Here is an 18,574-nt window from a genome sequence, read left to right on the forward strand (position 1 = left end):
CAATTTTTGTAACAACGACATGGGCTTTCTACTCAAGTTATTTCTGTTGAGTTGGTTGTTTACCTTCCTTCCTTTTTGAGCTTTTCCCGGGCAATTTTCTCTTGTGCCTAGCATTACTCCTAGCCTGCCAATTGCCTTTGGTAATAGGCTAATGTTGGGCTTGCTCATAGTAGTGTCCTAGCTTCTTGATAACTTCCTTAAGAGTTTGTGGCTCTAGCAACCCAATTTTGTCTCAGAATGCCACAGACAACCCACTGATAAATATTTGGATTTTGGATTTTTCATCCTTGATATACAACACCTATCTCAGTATTTCTAAAAAATTGGTGACATATTCATCATTTGTTAACTGACCTATTATGAGCTCATAAAATTCTTTGGCTCTACCATCATAGTATCATTTTCGACAAATATTATTCTTTGAAGAGCTTCTCGAACTCCTCCCAGGTTAGTTCTCGCTCATCAATAGCCCTGACATTCTTCAAGTCGTGCCACTAGATATTTGCTTTTCCTCTTAAACTGTAGGGACCAGATCTAAATTTCATGTTCTCAAAATAATCATGTACCCTAAATAATTTCTTCATCCCTGGTAGCCAAGACTCTACATCTTTTTCTTTTTTCATATCCCCATTGAATGTAGGTCGTTTGGCTTTCTTGAGCTCCTTAGGCATGTGATCCTTTTGTTTGCTTCCTTAACAACGACAGTGATGGTGAGAATGGTGGTACCTCCAAATGATAGAACTATATGGTTTGCTAGAATAGTGCACTTGTGTGCTAGTTCTTCCCCTTGGGGTGCTCAAATGTACAACCCCTAGCACAATGTCCTTAATGCCTCGCTTGTGTCTCTTTCTGAATTTGCCACCATTTTCTCCATTAGTGTTTTCTCTTGGGTCATGAGCTAATTTCCTGTCTCTATGAATGTTTATCATCTCGTATTGCCTTTTCCTCTGCCAATCGAAGAGACTTTGCATAATGAATGCATTTATTTCCTCTTGCCTTTCTTGAGCTTTCATTGGCCTTTCATTGTCAGCTTTAACGCTTCTCACCTCAACCCTCAGGCTTCTCAAGGTATCCATCCTATCTGGGGAGTGATTCCCTTACCCTTGACCAATTGATATTTCCTCATAATGATCTTTATCCCCATCACTTCCATGTTGTGATTGATTGGAACTATATTCAATCGTTTTATTCCTCATAGTTGTGTTTCCTTGAACTTTGCAATGCTTGCGAAGTGTTTTCAGTCACACACACTGTTAGCCACATAGTTATGACTCTAAGTCCAACATTCATGGTTCGGCCATGGAAGTCTACGTTGCAACAAGGCAATCCATGTTAGTGTAAAACACACACACACACACACACACACACACACATATATATATATATCAATCAAATGCAACAATCATTCAAACCTACAACTCCATCAAATAAATTAATATCCATTCAATAGTACGATAGTCAACAATTCAAACCAACTTCAACATCTAAAAAGTTACTCAATGGGCCTCAAAATCATCACTTGCTGGTGATTAATCCCATCCAGTCCAAGTGTCGAACTTTCCCCTTTGATACCACTTTGTAACACACCCAACCCACTTGATCCCAGTAGGAGGGGTGGTCACTATACAAGTCCATCTTCCATAATACAGTCATGGGAAAGGGACAATAAAATAAAAAATTCGATCATCTCTCTTTCTCTCTCTCTCTCTGCTATTATTATTATTATTTCTTTTTCTTTTTTAAAACACAGAGTACACATACACCTTCTTTACCCTATTTCTCTCTCTCTCTCTCTCTCTGTTATTATTATTATTATTATTTCTTTTTCTTTTTCTTTTCTAAAACATAGAGTACACATACACCTTCTTTACCCTATTTCTTACTGCCACATGGAAGCCTTCCATAGGCCCACATGATAGATCAGATGTGTGGATGGTCAGGCTACCCTGTGTGTTCCCATCAGTTCATCCAAACCTCGAGCTTTGTCCTGGTTAGAGTTAGTCCTATCACATGCTCACCTTCACCTTTTCTTGGATGGTCTGACCCCCAACTTCCAACATAGTCTTCTAGCACGCATGTCGTGACCTTTACCAGATGACCCGACCTCCAACCTAGTTGGGGTAGGCATCAATCTTCCTTTGGTGGAGCCCTCTCCACATCCGCTCACCACTCGACTTCCGACCCTTTGAATTTATAGCTTTACGAATTTATTCTACTTGGCTGATATTTGACCATGCGATCTTGGAAACCAATCATCGGTTGCCACGCTTAGGGTTCAATTCCCTAATTGGATAGGGTTTCAGCTTTTTAAGGGTGAGTTGCATCACTATGCTACTCATCGAATAAGCTCTTCGCCCTCATCATGATCTGACTCAGGGACCTCTCCCCAGCAGTCTGCAATACATCTTGGAAGGCTACACTTAGCCCTCAGTGGAGTGATTCTCCTCCTTAAGCTAATCGACATGATCTTATCTCTTCCGTTATGGTGCAAACTCAAGGGTCTGGCCCTCCTCCTATCTTTCAGTAAAACTTGGTATCGATAGCAAGGGGTCATTAATATGCATTGTGGTGCTACCCATATTGAGCTTGAGTAATGGATGTTGAAATGAGTCTCAACCCCTCATGATTTCCCCTAATGAAAAATGCAACAATAAATTCTAAATTTGATTTTGCCTTGATTAAATTGAGAAAATTTGAATTTCCACATCAATAGACAACTTGGATGATGTTAAATTTTGTGACATGAAATGTGTCACCCAGTTTACTTAGTAAATTCGAGTTGGAGGATTTAGAGTTCAGCTATGCATGTGTGATGGCAGTTATCTCAAGTTATTTTCAGTTAAACTAGTTACAACTTTTGGAGGACCTAGTGGAAGGTCAGTTAAATAGTGGGACTTCAATCAAACTCAGTGATCATCCAGTTAACTAATCAATCAACCCAAAATAAATAGTGCATGCAGAGAATTCGAGTTACCTGGTTGAGGTGGAGATTCCAAGGTAGTGGAACATCAGTTGTAGACTAGTCTTGAGTGTATATGTGTTGCATGCAGTTAGATGATCAACCTAAAGGAATTGTGCAATTCAATTGAGTGAATTTCCTAAATAATAGGGGCTAATTCCTTAAGGAACAACACAAGGAAATAGGATCTCAAGTCAAGGAAATTTTTGACTAAGTTTGGGTCAAATGCCTTCAATGAGTAGAGGGATAGGTTATGCACTTGTAGGGTGAGCTCAGTTGAGAAAAACAATTTTAATACATCTCTATTTCATTTTATTAATGCGAGAGGAATTGGGGTTTTTAGAAGATTGATTTCCCCAGATAAAAATAGTTGTTGCATGTGTGTTATTTCTTCTTGCATGTCTGAGATTTTTATTCTAAATTGTTAATTAATGTTTGTAAAGCAGTAGTGTAGGATTGTGCCTTATGATTTTGATTAAAACTTCATGATCAGTTGCAAATATACGGCCTAATTTCTACATCCTTGGTCTCAGATAGGGAGTTCCAGGCATGGCGGCGTAGGCTCTCCTGCAACCATTACTTACTAAAGGCTTGGGGTGAACTCCTGAAGGGTTCCACCTCTCCCGCCACACGCCGAAGGTGATAGGATCATTTTCAGGACTATAAGCAGCTCCATGGCGCTTAGCAGAACCTTCTAGTTCACCACAGTCAATGCAAAAATGCCAACAGTAGATTCTTCGCTTGCTAAGGATGCAAGGCTATACAAGCCTTCCAACAAGGGCCTAAGCTTTTCCTCTCTCAGAAATAGCAGGTTCAATCAGCTAGACTTTTTCTTTATCACACTGGTTTTGATGTCAACAACTAAGGGTGCTCTACATCACTCAGACCCTCCCCACATGAGATTGTCAATTGTAACTTCTCTCATTATTAAGAAAAAGGGTATGCGCATCCTCTGTTTACTTTAGGCTAACACTCAGGCCTTTGAGGCTTGCATCACAGCTTGTGGCCTAATGCCTCTTGTTTAAAGATGTGTTGTTCTTAACGCATTTACGCATATTGCTCAGAATATCATCAAATTCAGGACTACATCTTATTATTTAATATATTGTTGTTTGCCGCATTTTAATACATGAAAATGTTCCATCACAGGAATACTAGCAAGTCGCTCACACAACAATGGTTCTTGCTCCAGGGCTCATGCTCCCATATTTTTTCATCAATGCCATTCTTTTTAATAAGCAACACACATACGTTGCAATATCTAACATGCCCAACACTAAGGTGCATTTACAGGCATATATTCACATGTTCACTGATACATATATGAAAGACCAACTCACATCCAAAGCATGCATTATGATTCATTAATAGATAATAAACACTTATATTTAATTCTTGTAGGGAAACTGAGTCTGGGATAAGGACTCTCCACCCAACCATAGACAATTGCAACCATAGTTGCTATTGTCAGCCCCAAGCCAGATTCCAGAGTTTGGGAGGGATGCTTGCTTTAGGAGGTGGATTTTAGCTGCCAACAAACGTAGGGACTCTAGAGGACCTCCTTCCTTAATCCCAACAATTGTATTTAATCCATTACCAACACCGCAGGTCCAGAGGTGCTCCACCTCACCCTGAGTGTAGGCATATAATGATTCACTCCTTTTAGGTGTCCATAATTCCACTATCACCACAGTCTTCAACCAAGTCTACCTTGTAAACTACTTTAGGATGGTTTCTTCCCAAGTTGTTACATGGCTCCACAAACAACTATTTCAACCCAAAACCTCTAGAGTATCCAAGTTGTTACAGGGCTTCAGAGATTCTATCCCAATCCATAGCCTCCATGGACCTAAGCTCTTACAGGGATCCAGAGACCTTTACCTCAACCCACAGCCTCTAGGGACCCAAGTTGTTACAGGGCTCTAGGGATTCTATCTCAACCACACCCTCCAAGGACCCCAAGTTGTTATAGGGCTCCTGAGACTAGCAACTCAACCCACAACCTCCAAGGAATTTGAGAATCAATCCCCTTCTCTTCTCTTCAACCATCTTCGCTGATTGTCCCAGCTAAACTTGGGTGTAGCGATCACGTTGTCTTCTTTTGAATTCCTCTTCAAATGCTCTCTGGTCTTTTATTTCCTTTGATCTATCTCTCTTGTTCCCCTCTCAAATGCCTTAAAATTCACAACTCCTTTTCCTATACCTCTATTTTCGTCCTCTTCTCCTTGTTACCTTTCCTCAAGCAACATGGGTTATGGACTGTGAACCCTTTGTTGTAGTTCATTGAATTTTGAGGGTTGATTCACTAATTTCATGCACCAACAATCTTATTGGTTGTCTAAGCAGCTCCTGATTTCTTGTACCAACTCACAACATCCCAATCAATCCATCCTCCTTCCCAACTATAGAATATGTGTCCCTTGACTCAGCTCCCTTTTTTTTTCTCATATATTCATAGTGTGATTACAATGTCTTTTACAATAGAAACTCGGGTAGGGTTGTCATAGTAAATGTTGAGTTAAAATAGATTTAGGATGATTATAAAGTGCTTTTCATCTTCAACTCTCTTAGTATCATAAAGGGAGTAGATTCTTTTGTCCCAAGGTGTTATGGGAATAAACCAACACCCGGTTTCACTCAGAAGCTCATGAGAATTAGGTCTTATGTTTGCCTTGTTCATTTTCTTCTTAGTGTTGTTCAAGATAGAAATATAATTCTGGTTAGCAATAGTGGGGTTGATCACCTCCTTATAATATCTCAAGTTCCCTTTTTCCTCTAACTCCTTATCATCCCACAACCTATCCTTAAATTTGGAAGTAATAATGTTTTTAATATCATCCTTATTCACTAAGATGATCTCCTCCTTAATCCCCCAATGGTCAAGCCAGGATTGGGCATCCTTATGCTAATTTCACTTGAGTCGTAGATGGGGGTTTTGACTAGAGTTAGAAGAAATTTTGGGAAGCCTCTTGGCTTCCATGTTGTACAACTTCTTCTTGTACATCAGATACCTAAACACAGTCATGCTTTCAATGGGGGAGAGGCTAGCTTCAATCAAGAGAATATGGAAAGGAGTATTTCCTTTCATCTTGAGGTTGTAGGTTTATAAATTTCTTTTGGATCATCTCAATATTTCTCCACGATTCTCTAGATATACAACACCCCAAACCTCACATCCATACAAAATGACAAGGGTGATGAGAGTCTCAAAGATGAACCTTTTTTACTCAAAACCTGAAAGTCAATCGACTTACAATTGTTTTCAAGCTCATAGTAAGCTTTCGAGCCTCCTATAATCCTTTTCTCAATGGTATAGTTCAAATTGAGATAATGATGAATGTCAATACCTAAATATCTGTACGAAGAAACCTTCTCCAAGTAATTGCTATCATAAATGAGATAATCATGACTTTAGTCTTGTCGGTATTAATAGTAATACCCTTCTTGGAGCAGTAATCATGGAGGATTCTAAGTTGCTTGTTGAGATCATCCAGGCTTCTTGTAAGAAGAACGATGTTTTCATCGTAAAGGAGAAGAGTAATGAATATACCGACGAGTTTGGGTCTATCGCATCATGTAGCTTCTAAACCCTATTCTATCTTATCAATGTAAATGCCAAAAATGTTAGGGGATAGGGGGAATCCTTGCTTAAATCTGATATTGCATTTAATATCCTCTGACTGACCCTAGGTGGTCTTAAGCTTGGCAATAACATTATAGTATAACCTAGTTACAACAACCCTAATCTCAAGAGAAACCATTATCTCATCGAGAAATTAAAATTCATGTGAGTTAACTATAGTGACATTAAAAAATGTCACGTAAAATGATTTAGGATGATCATAATCATAAGGCATAAACTTACATTCATACCTTATGGGATTGGGAAAACAAAGAAAACTCTTTTTGGATATTTAGTTACTACGGTTGTCCTCTATGGGTGCAAAGGTTGGGGGAGCAGCATGTCAAATCACAAACAGAGACAAGTAGAAATAATTCAATAACACTTAATCACTAGTAACCTCAAAGTCAAATCAACAGTCCCATATGAGATCTTGCTGCCAGAAATTGGTTTGTTTCCGATGGAAGCTTTAGCAATCATTTGTTTGTTAACATATTTAAAAAAGATGAATGGCATGGATGAACATTGTTGGCCCAAGTTGATTGTGGCATATGAGTTAAAGTGTAGGAACAAAACTTGGAGGAAGAAAAATGACAAGTGGATGGGAAAATGGGGAATTAATTGGAGGAACTGTCCTAATTCTAAAGTGGATATAAAAAAATTGGGTGTTGGAAAAATTAAGGACTGCCATGTGGGAAAAATAGGTTGGTCGTAAAAAATGATATATATCAATCATTTCAACCCAACATGGTCGCGTGATGAAATGACCTATTTGAATGTCACAATCAAGGGAAAGGCTAAAATTTCAATAGCACAGTTAAGGATCAGATCTCATCATCTTAGATGTGAAATAGGTAGATGGGTAGTTCCCAACGAAGAATGGGAAGAAAGAACATGTGTCTTTTGTGGGGGAAGGAGCGATTGAAACCGAATGACACTTCATCATGGAGCGTCTTGCCTATGTAGACATTCATAGTCACTTTGAACATGACCTGAAAGTGGACAGACTAGGTGAGCTATTTGCGGAAGAAAGGCTGCACAAGACAAAAAACTTTTTGATCATGATTCATGTAAAGAGGGTTGTTATAAAGAGAAACTTGATTGTGCGATGTTTTGTTGGTTGTATATCTGGGTCCCTTAGACCGTTTTGGTCTCGTGGACGTCATTAAAATTATTCAATTCAATTCAATATTGAATACTTCTAAATTTTAAATAATTATCTTTGCGCCAAGAGGCACTCTAAAACTCAGTATGGGGTAGATGTCAAGCGTAAATGTTTAACATGTAATGTTTAACATTTAACATTTAACAAATTTAATCTAATTTCAATATCAGCCCAATATAGGGGTAAATGTGTAGGTGTAAACATTCAACATTTAACATAAACATTTAACATTTATATAAGCCTCGACAGTCATGAGTTAACAAATATAATTCAGGGTGCACTTGAGAAGTGCAAAAGAGAAAAAAAAAAATAGGAAATCGAAATCAAATTGTTTTCCTGTGAATGCTTGGTTCGATGAGGAATGCAAAATGGCAAGGACAACCTTGAAAAAGGTAGGTGAAGAGAATATGAATGTAAAGCTATATAAGCAAATCTTAAAAAGGAAAAAAGACGAGTTCATACAAACAAGGCGAAAAGAGTTAATATATCTAGGCAAGAATAACCCAAATATTTTTTGGCAGGAACTTCAACCAAGGAAGAAGAAATTGAAAATAATATTACAGTCAATCAGTGGTTTGACTACGCAAGACAACTCTATGAAAAAGAATTAGAGGTTGAGCCTCCCCCCAGGATCAACACAACTACAAATCTTATCACATTACAGGGGGTGGAGGCAGGAATAAAAAAACAGGGAAGGCAAAGGACTTGGTTGAACTTCAAGCAAAATATCTAAATTGGGGAATGAACATTCTGAACCACACATCATGGAAACATTCAACAACGTCATTCGCCAAGGATTCCCAAGAGATTGGACAACTAGTCTAGCAATACCCCTGTTTAAAAGTGGAGACATTAATAGTCGTTCCAACTATTATGATCAATCCTTTGCTTGCAAATCTTTTTAATAACATGGTAGAAAATAGAATCAGTAAGTGGGCATAAGTAAAAGAAAAGAGGGAAAAAAGGCAAGCAGTTTTAGGCCGAAGCATTCTATAGTAGATCATGGTATCACGCTAAGACACATTATTGAAAAGGTTTGGGGGACAAAGAAGAATTTGTTTGCTACTTTGTTGACTTCAAAAAGGAATTTGACGCGGTCCCTAGAGATAAGTTGTGGCATATAATGGAAGAACTTAAAATTACTTTGCAATATAGAGTTGTTGCCCATAGTATTTATGAAGAGGTGAAAGTAAAAATTAGAACTTCAACAAGAATTTCAGAAAGTTTTAGAAGCGACACCGGAGTCAAGCAAGTCTTCCCTTTATCCCCTACCCTTTTTGGTTTATATATTGAAAAATTGGAAGAGTAGCTAAATCTGTAAGGTGGGGTTGGTGTTCAGTTGGGGGAGTTTGTGATAAAGCTTCTTTTATATGCTGATGATCTTGTATTGATTGCTAAATCGACCCATGGATTGCAAATGCACCTATATGCTCTTGTGCATTTTTGTAAAGCAATGGGGATGCAAGTCAATACTAGTAAGACCAAAATAATGATTTTCTCTAATAAAAGGAAGAAAAGCCAACATACATTCTTATTTGAAGGCAACATTCTTGAAGAAGTAAATGAATATAAGTACCTTGGGACCGATTTCAAAAACAAGCTTAATTGGGAGGACTGCAGGAAGAAGAGAATTTTAGGAGGGTGGAAAGCATTATATGCACTTCAAAACAAATGTAGAGAGATAGAGTTAAGATATTCTAACACATAGGAAATAATTAAGTATAACTTGGTCTAGTGTATAGTTAGGTAAAGTGTGTTTCTTTAGTATGTACTTTTTGTAACTTACAATCCGACGATCACAATATGTTCTAGGCATGAAGTGATCCAACAGTTCATTCTCTCCTTGGTATTATCGATACTTGATCTGTGGCTTAACACCCGATTGGTCCATGATCTCTATTTAAAGAGCATGGAGGGTCATTTTTCCAGTGACCTGTATGTGAGAATCTTATGTAAATTTTCTTTCTTTTTATTAATAATATTGTCTGAAGTGGTCATGTTGGCTCAGGCCATGGATTGTTTCCCTCTTTCAGGGTTTTAACCACGTCAAGAATACTAGTGTACTAATTTGTGATATGTTTGTGAGCGGTGTCCTTTGGTGTTCAATCTAAGGAACTTCCCTGTCAATTCCTACATGGTATCATAGCCATTCAAGGGTTGCATCCATTGGTGATCCAAATCTGAAGTCGGTACAACTGCATCTGATTATCGTTTCCTAGATCTACTGTGTCTAACTGCTTTCAGGCCGAGAGGACTGCTCTATTGTGTTATAAGCATCTCTTCCAATGAGGAACCCCTTTCGTTTCACACGAAAAGGTTTCTAGTATCCCTAGCTACATCATTTTTAAGATCTGGAGGTATATAGTCTCTATCTGAAGTTATAATTTATTATCACTCTGTTTATTTCGATTTATATTCATCTATAAAAAAAAAAAATATTACCGGATCTATACCTTTCATTTCTGTGTATGATCTTTGCCCCATGACTCTGTGTGATTTAGGCAAACCAGAAACAAAAAGAAAGAATTTTTCTCATGTGCATGCTCTTTTCTGTCGTGCCTTAGTGTGATCTCAGAAAATCAAAAACATTGAGGAAAATATCTAGTTTCTAGGGGACTAACCCCAAATATAACTTTAAGCCATAAGGCTTGGCTAGTTTTGCTTGTTTGTTCGGTTTGTGTGGTTGTTTTTTGTTTTATAGGAAGAAAGAGGTTTTTCAAACAAGCATGCATCCCAAAGCTTCGCTGAAAATATATAAAAAAAAAAAAAAAAAAAAAAACAAACAAACAAACAAACAAAAAAATTTAAAAAAAAATAAATAAAAATAAAAAAAAATCCCTACTCCTTTCCAACAATTATTAAATCTTTTAACTAGCTTACTTGGTCTAAAGATAGTTTATGAGAATAGAGGTTGTTAGTGTCCAATAGTCATAGTGATCAAATTTACTCTTTTCATGTTGTTGGAATCTTAGGTCAAATTATAATATTTTCAAATTAAATTTGACATGTCTCTTGGTTGTCAAATGGTTCCAAGTCATTGTCTAGGTATCATTGCTACTTCCTTAACTTATTCATGATCACAAACACCCATCATGGTCATGCCATCATTTCCTGTCATAAGTCATCAAATGAGTTAGTTGGTCATCATATTGGTCATAGAATCATAAAATGCATACTTTGAGAGTTAAAATTCTAAGTCATGGTCAAGGATATGCATTTGATGGTGATCATATCTTAGTCATTAATATCAATTTAGGGGGTCATGTCATCCATAATGGTCATCATCATGGTATTTAGCAATTAGGGAGTAAAGTTTTTCAAAAAGAATTTCATATTGAAGAAATAATGTTGTAGTACCAATCACATCATCAACCACTACTTCAAAGTACACATGAGGTCATCATTCCACTCCTTTCCCATAAACCCTAATTGTAACTGCGCTTTTAGCAAATCCCTATGTTTTGTCCTTTTCACCACATTTTTTCCTATCCCTTTGAAAAATTCCACTTCTATCCTATCCCTAACACCCACCCCTACTCCCTAAAATTTCCCTAGAATTTTCCCTCACTCCCATCCTCCTCATCTCACTCCTTCAAAATCGTTGCGCTTTTGAGACTGTCGTTGCGTTTTTCCCCTGCCTCCCCTTCACAACTCCCTTCCCGTGGGTAGCACTTCCTCATACCATTGTTTGCATTCCATGTCAATTCAAAGGGTAAGTATACATCTCCTGCACCATGGAAACATTAAATACCAAAAAGAAGTCAGAAGAAGGAGGTGATTGGCATGATTTTTAGGGTTTTGAGGTCATTTGTTGCACACATGGAAAATTTTACTTCAAAATCAGTTTCTGAAGTAATGGAGATGAATTTTACAAAAGTGAAAAAAAAATTTGTCAGACACATACCAAAGAACAAAAACCTCCTTTGATTTATGCACAAGTGTTATGATTTGGGAGATATAAAGCGATATTTGAGGCCTATTTTTCAGAAATATTTAATTGCTTGTTTTAGTCATGTGATTGGGATGATTTTTAGGGTTTTCAGGTCATTTGTTGCACATAGGGAAAATTTTACTACAAATCAGTGTCTGAAGTAATGTATATGAATTTTACAAAAGTGAAAGAGGTTTTTGTCAATCACAGACTAAAGAAAAAAAACATCCTTCAGTTTATGCACACCTGTTATGATTTGGGAGATACACAGTGAGATTTGAGGCCTATTTTTCAGAAAATATTTAATTGCCTGTTTTAGTCATTATTTTGTGGCACGAATTCCGAGCAAATGGAAACAAATTTCCCAAATGAGAGAGATTTTTTTTCAAAAAAACCTTATCTACAAACACCTCTTCCAATTTTTTACTCGGTGTTATGGTTAAATAGATATCAGTTCATCTTCGACCCCTTTTTTTTGCTGCGCTTCTGGATAATCAGTTTTAAAACCAAGTTTGAACAGGTTAAAAGGAGGTTTTTGCATGGTTTAATGGCTCCATGGTGTAGATGAAATATTCATATTTCAATTCATGTCTTCAGCAGAAAAATATTCATCACGTAAGGTCTCCAAATGAGCTTGCAAAGAGTTGTTGTGCTTCTGCTATGATTTGTTGCGTTTCTGGGTAATTTGTTGCGTTTTTAGCAACCAACTTCAAGCTTGTATTCCGAACAAATTAAAACAAATTTCCAAAAATGATAGAGGTTTTTCTTCAAAACAACCTTATATACAAAAACCTCTTCCATTTTTGTAACAGGTGTTATGGTTAAAGATATATCAGTTCATCTTTGACCCCTATTTTTCGTTGCGTTTCTGGGCATGAAGTTTTTTTTACCGCATGTAAAGGGTTAAATGTCAATTAGGTTGATGTAAATAGTTGTTACATGAGTTTATATAATGTAAATGGGTCTTTTAGTGGTTACTATAGCAAGGAATCTTGTAGTTAATTCTTTGAGAGATAAGCTCAAGTTGTTTAGCAAAAACGGGAAAGTTGTTCTAACTCCCCTAGGATTTGACAAAGATAGGATACATGCATGTATTTGACTTTTTAGAGTGGAATTCGACCTCCTTAGGAGGAATTCAACCTCATATCCTATATTATGCTGAAATTTCATGTAAGCAAAGTTTGTATACTGAAGCTCATACATTCTGAATTAGTGTACTTAATTTTGACAGAAATAATGCAGGCAGTTGCAACTACTTTTATGGGATTCTTGTGATGTTGTTAGTGACATTGTTTCTATCCAGTTTTCCTTATGCATTTGATGATTAAGTAGTTCTAGAAGGAATCTGTATTCTTATTGTGTTAATCTCCTAAATTTTTAACAGAATACATTGCCTCCTATGCTCTGTTTTGTTTGAGATTGTCACATAATTGTTTTATCCTCTAAGCAAGTGAATTCGTTATGCTCACTTAACTCCTTCTATATGATTTCCTCCTCACCACACTACAATGAAAAACTCAATTTGTGTCATTGATTACACCTACCTTGCCTCATTCTATGTCTGCAACTGATCTTTTGACCTACTTGGCCTAGTTCCTATACCCTGTGCTTCTTATCCAACAAACCCTAATCAAAACCCTAGTGAGTTAATACCTAGCCTAAAACCCTCATATTCCCCAGTCACTTCCATTGGATGTGAGTTTGATTTAGAGAGAGCCCTCTCTGATTTGGTAGGGCTAGCTACCAAGTCAAAAGTTGGTATGAGGTTACCTCTTTGGTTTCCTTTCTCATCCTTGGGAAACTAAGGAGTGCTAACATTTTGGCATCGTTGTCAGGGAAGCGAAAGGTCACATTTTCCCTGGGTGTGAAAAATAAGGCTTAGAGTTGGTTTTTTTGGTGAACAACAATTAGGCACAAGAAAGGTTGAATTATTCACCTGACGACTCCAAGAATTCAAAACAGATTTACAACAGTACAAACTTCATCAAAGAAAGATGGGAAAACAGCGTGTGAGAGTCAGGTACTTGAACCTGAAACTTTTGCAGGATATAATCTTCTGTTGTATTAATTGCCTCATGTTATTTCCTGAGTATATTAAAGGGATTTTCTTTTATCTGTTAAACCTAAATGTAGATAGTAAATATGCAGATGAGTCCTCTTTGAGAGATTTACATTCTTCTCTTGAAGTTGCAATTGTATCTCCTCTTTGTACTAGTTGTCTTAAACAAAATCCTAACGTCAATCATAGCCCGGCTGATACAAATCCCTCTCATATCTCAGTCATGTCTGCTGCTCGGTATTCCCCATTAAAACTGTCAGGCCCTATGCATGAATTACCACAAAATTATGGGCAATGGTTGCCTAAATTTGATGGTACAGGCAAGATTACAGCCAGGCAACATGTCAGTAGAATTATTGATTTTATGGATCTGGAGGAAGTAGACTACGAAGATGTAAAATTGAAGTTGTTTGCTCAAAGCCTTATGGGAGAAGTCATAATTTGGTATAAAGGTCTGGCAGTTGGAAGTATTTCCTCTTTCCAACAGTTTGATCATGTTTTCATTAACAAGTGGGAGGTCAAGGTGAACCCTTTCCTGATCATGGACGAATACAAGAACCTAAAGAGACAGTCTGACGAATCAATCTAGGATTTTACTGCACGATTTAACAGAGTGTACAATTATACCTTATGATATAAAGTCTCCCCTAGGATTAGCTATGATGCATTTTTCGAATGGTTTTGAGGCTGAAATTTCTTATCAGGTTAGAGAGAGGAACCTTGCCACTTTGGAGGATGTGCAGAAAACCGTGGCTGATGTAGAAGCTCATCTGTTGATCAAAAGGGCTAGAATGGAAGTTGAAAGAAGAGAAGCAATTCAAAAATATTTTTCATTATCATACCATAGGCTAGATGCAGTGATAAAAACCATGGAAATGGTGATGGAAACATTTTATTTACAAGATGAGCCTGTTGCAAGGAGGCAGTGAAGAAAACTTCTATTCCAAGAAGATTTAACAAAAGGAGGAGAGGTTGGTTACTTGTCTCATCATGATATGGACACTGAGTGTTTCATTTTTTCATTTGAGGACCACCTTCAGGAACAATCATCATTGCACTCCCAACAAGATAATGTTGAAACACATCAGTTTGAAGTAGGCAGTGAACTTGCATGTTTCACATAGGACAACAAGGAGGAACTTGATGAAGGTGCTGAAACAGGTGAGAAGTCTTATAGTTTTGATGAGGAACAAGCAAAAAATGATGAAATTACTAACGGTAGCTCTTTACCTTTATGTTATGCTACATTTGAATTGATAAAAGAAAATTATACTCTCATAAAGAAAGCAGATAGGCAATCTGAAACTAGCTTAAAGTGGTTGCAACCTTCTATTTTATGTGATTCCCTTATTGTTTGTTATATGGAAAACCCCTTCAGTCCAGAGTCACACCCATTGATTAAATATCTTATGGTCTCATCAGCACCAATAAATGATGAATTGCAGTTGTCTTAGTTCATTTTTCACGATCTGATATCTAATCATTTAGATGAGTTCTGCACTCAGATGGTTCTTCCTTTAGTTAGTTGTGAGCCTAAAAACAAGATCTAAGGAGATCTAATTCAGCAACCAACATTGTTGTCTTGTCCAACAATAGTTTCATCACTTTCAACACAAAGGTCACGGAAAAATTTGTAGCCTTGTCAGGACATATATACACTGAAGTTGCATAAAGGTAATTATGTTGATCAAAATTTCTTAGTGCAAAGTTGTAATGTGTCAAACGGGCTCAAGTTCAGTGTGTATTCCTATGAGGATCCTTTTGCGGCATTCTTGAAGCCAGCTAGTGGGCTCATCTTCTTCAATCTCATGAAAGTTAAATTTGTTTACAAGTTTGTACAAGAGTTATCATTTGGTAGGTTTTTATTTTGCTTGGGAGCGAGCACGTGCAGAAGATTCAACCAGTGGATAAGGTGCTTGCATAGTTACATTGGTTGTTTGAATTCTCCAAATCAAGCAGCTTGCAAATTAGTCAAGGGTGAGCCATATAGTAGGTGTGGACAGTCATCGTTGAAGTTTGAAGCCCGAGGAGAAGGCCCCAAGACTTTGATGATGGGATGTCAAATATATATATATATATATTTCAGTTGCAAGTCTTCTGTATGTGACTCCATTTCCCAATGAATAAGGCTACCTGGTCTACGGTGTTCTTGACACCTCCTAAAGGAGCTGCCATCCCCATTGGAGCTAATGTTAGTGTCCAATAGTCACAGTGATCAAATTTACTCTTTTCATGTTGTTGGAGTCTTAGGTCAAATTATAATATTTTCAAATTAAATTTGACATGTCTCTTGGTTGTCAAATGGTTCCAAGTCATTGTCTAGGTGTCATTGCTACTCCCTCAACTTATTCAAGGTCACAAACAACCATCATGGTCATGTCATCATTTCCTGTCATAAGTCATCAAATGAGTTAGTTGGTCATCATACTGGTCATAGAATCATAAAATGCATACTTTGAGAGTTAAAATTCTAAGTCATGGTCAAGGATATGCATTTGATGGTCATCATTATCTCAGTCATCAATATCAATTTAGGGAGTCATGTCATCCATTATGGTCATCATCATGGGAGTTAGCAATTAGGGAATAAAGTTTTTCAAAAAGAATTTCCTATTGAATAAATAATGCTACAATACCAATCACATCATCAACCACTACTTCAAAGTACACATGAGGTCATCATTCCACTCCTTTCCCATAAACCTTAATTGCAATTGCGCTTTTAGCAAATTCCTGTGTCTTGTCCTTTTCACCACTTTTTTCCTATCCCTTTGCAAAATTCCACTTTTATCCTATCCTTGACACCCACCCCTACTCCCTAAAATTTCCCTAGAATTTTCCCTCACTCCCATCCTCCTCATCTCACTATTTCAAAATCGTTGCGCTTCTGAGATTGTCGTTGCGTTTCCCCTGCCTACCCTTCACAACTCCCTTCCCGTGGGTAACACTTCCTTGTACCATTATTTGCATTCCATGCCAAGTCAAAGCGTAAGTCTACATCTCCTACACCATGGAAACATTAAATACCAAAAAGAAGTTAGAAGAAGGAGGTGATTGGCATGATTTTTAGGGTTTTGATGTCATTTGCTGTACACAGGGATAATTTTACTTCAAAAATAGTTTATGAAGTAATGGAGATGAATTTTACAAAAGTGAAAAAGGTTATTGTCAATCACATACTAAAGAACAAAAACCTGCTTCATTTAATGCACGAGTATTATGATTTGGGAGATACGCAGCGAGATTTGAGACCTATTTTGTCATTCTTTTGTGGCACGAATTCCGAGCAAATGGAAATGAATTTCCAAAAACTGACAGATTTTTTTTTCTAAAAAACAACCTTATCCACAAAAACCTCTTCCATTTTTGTAACAAGTGTTTTGGTTAAAGAGATATCAGTTCGTCTTTGAGCCCCTTTTTTTGCTGCGTTTCTGGATAGTCAGTTTTAAAACCAAGTTTGAAGAGGTTAAAAGGAGGTTTTTGCATGATTTAATGGCTCCATTGTGTAGAGGACATCCTTAGATTTCAATTCATGTCTTCAGCAGCAAAAAATTCATCAGGTAAGGTCTCCAAATGAGCTTGCAAATAGTTGTTCTGCTTCTGCTATGATTTGTTGCGTTTCTGGGTAATTTGTTGCGTTTTTGGCGACTAACTTCAAGCTTGGATTACGAGAAAATGAAAACAAATTTCCAAAAACTGAGAGAGGTTTTTCTCAAAAACAACCTTATATGCAAAAAATGCTTCCAATTTTGTAACAGATGTTATGGTTGAAGAGATATCAGTTCGTCTTTGACCCCTATTTTTCGTTGCATTTCTGGGCATGAAGTTTTTTTTTACTGCATGTAAAGGGTTAAATGTCAATTAGGATGATGTAAATAGTTGTTACATGAGTTTATCTAATGTAAATGGGTTTGTTAGTGGTTACTATAGTAAATAATCTTGTCGTTAATGCTTTGAGAGATAAACTCAAGTAGTTTAGAAAAAAGGGGAAAGTTGTTTAAACTCCCCTAGGATTTGGCAAAGATATGATAAATGCATGTATTTGACTTTTTAGAGTGGAATTCAACCTACTTAGGAGGAATTCGACCTCATATCCTATATTAGGCTGAAATGTAATGTAATCAAAGGTTGGATACTTGAAGCTCATACATTCTCAACTAGTGTACTTGATTTTGACAGAAATAATACAAGCAGTTGCAACTATTTTTATGGGATTCTTGTGATGTGGTTAGTGACAATGTTTTTCTCCAGTTTTCCTTATGCATTTGAGATTAAGTTTGCCTCATATGCTCTGTTTTGTTTGAGATTTTCACATAAATGTTTTATCCTCTAAGCAAGTGAATTCATTATGCTCATTTAACTCCTTCTATGTGATTTCCTCCTCACCACACTACAATGACAAACTCAATTTGTGTCACTGATTACACCTACCTTGCCTCATACTATGTCTAAAACTGATATTTTGGCCTACTTGGCCTAATTCCTAGACCTTGTGCTTCTTATCCAACAAACCCTAATCAAAACCCTATTGATTTAATACCTAGCCTAAAACCCTCATATTCCCCAGTCACTTCCATTGGTTGTGAGGTTGATTTAGAGAGAACCCTCTTTGATTTGATAGGGCTAGCTACCAAGTCAAAATTTGGTATGAGGTTACCTCTTTGGTTTCCTTTCTTAGCCTTGGGAAACTAAGGAGTGCTAACATTTTGGTGTTGTTATCGGGGAAGCGAAAGGTCACATTTTCCCTGGGTGTGAAAATAAGGCTTAGAGTTGGTTGTTGATGGTGAACAACAATCAGGGATAAGAAAGGCTGAATTATTCACCTGACGACTCCAAGA

Source organism: Pinus tabuliformis, chromosome 8 (genome assembly GCF_031772625.1).
Source record: "Pinus tabuliformis cultivar Carrire ecotype Pingquan chromosome 8, CPIR1, whole genome shotgun sequence".
Taxonomy (NCBI): domain Eukaryota; kingdom Viridiplantae; phylum Streptophyta; class Pinopsida; order Pinales; family Pinaceae; genus Pinus; species Pinus tabuliformis.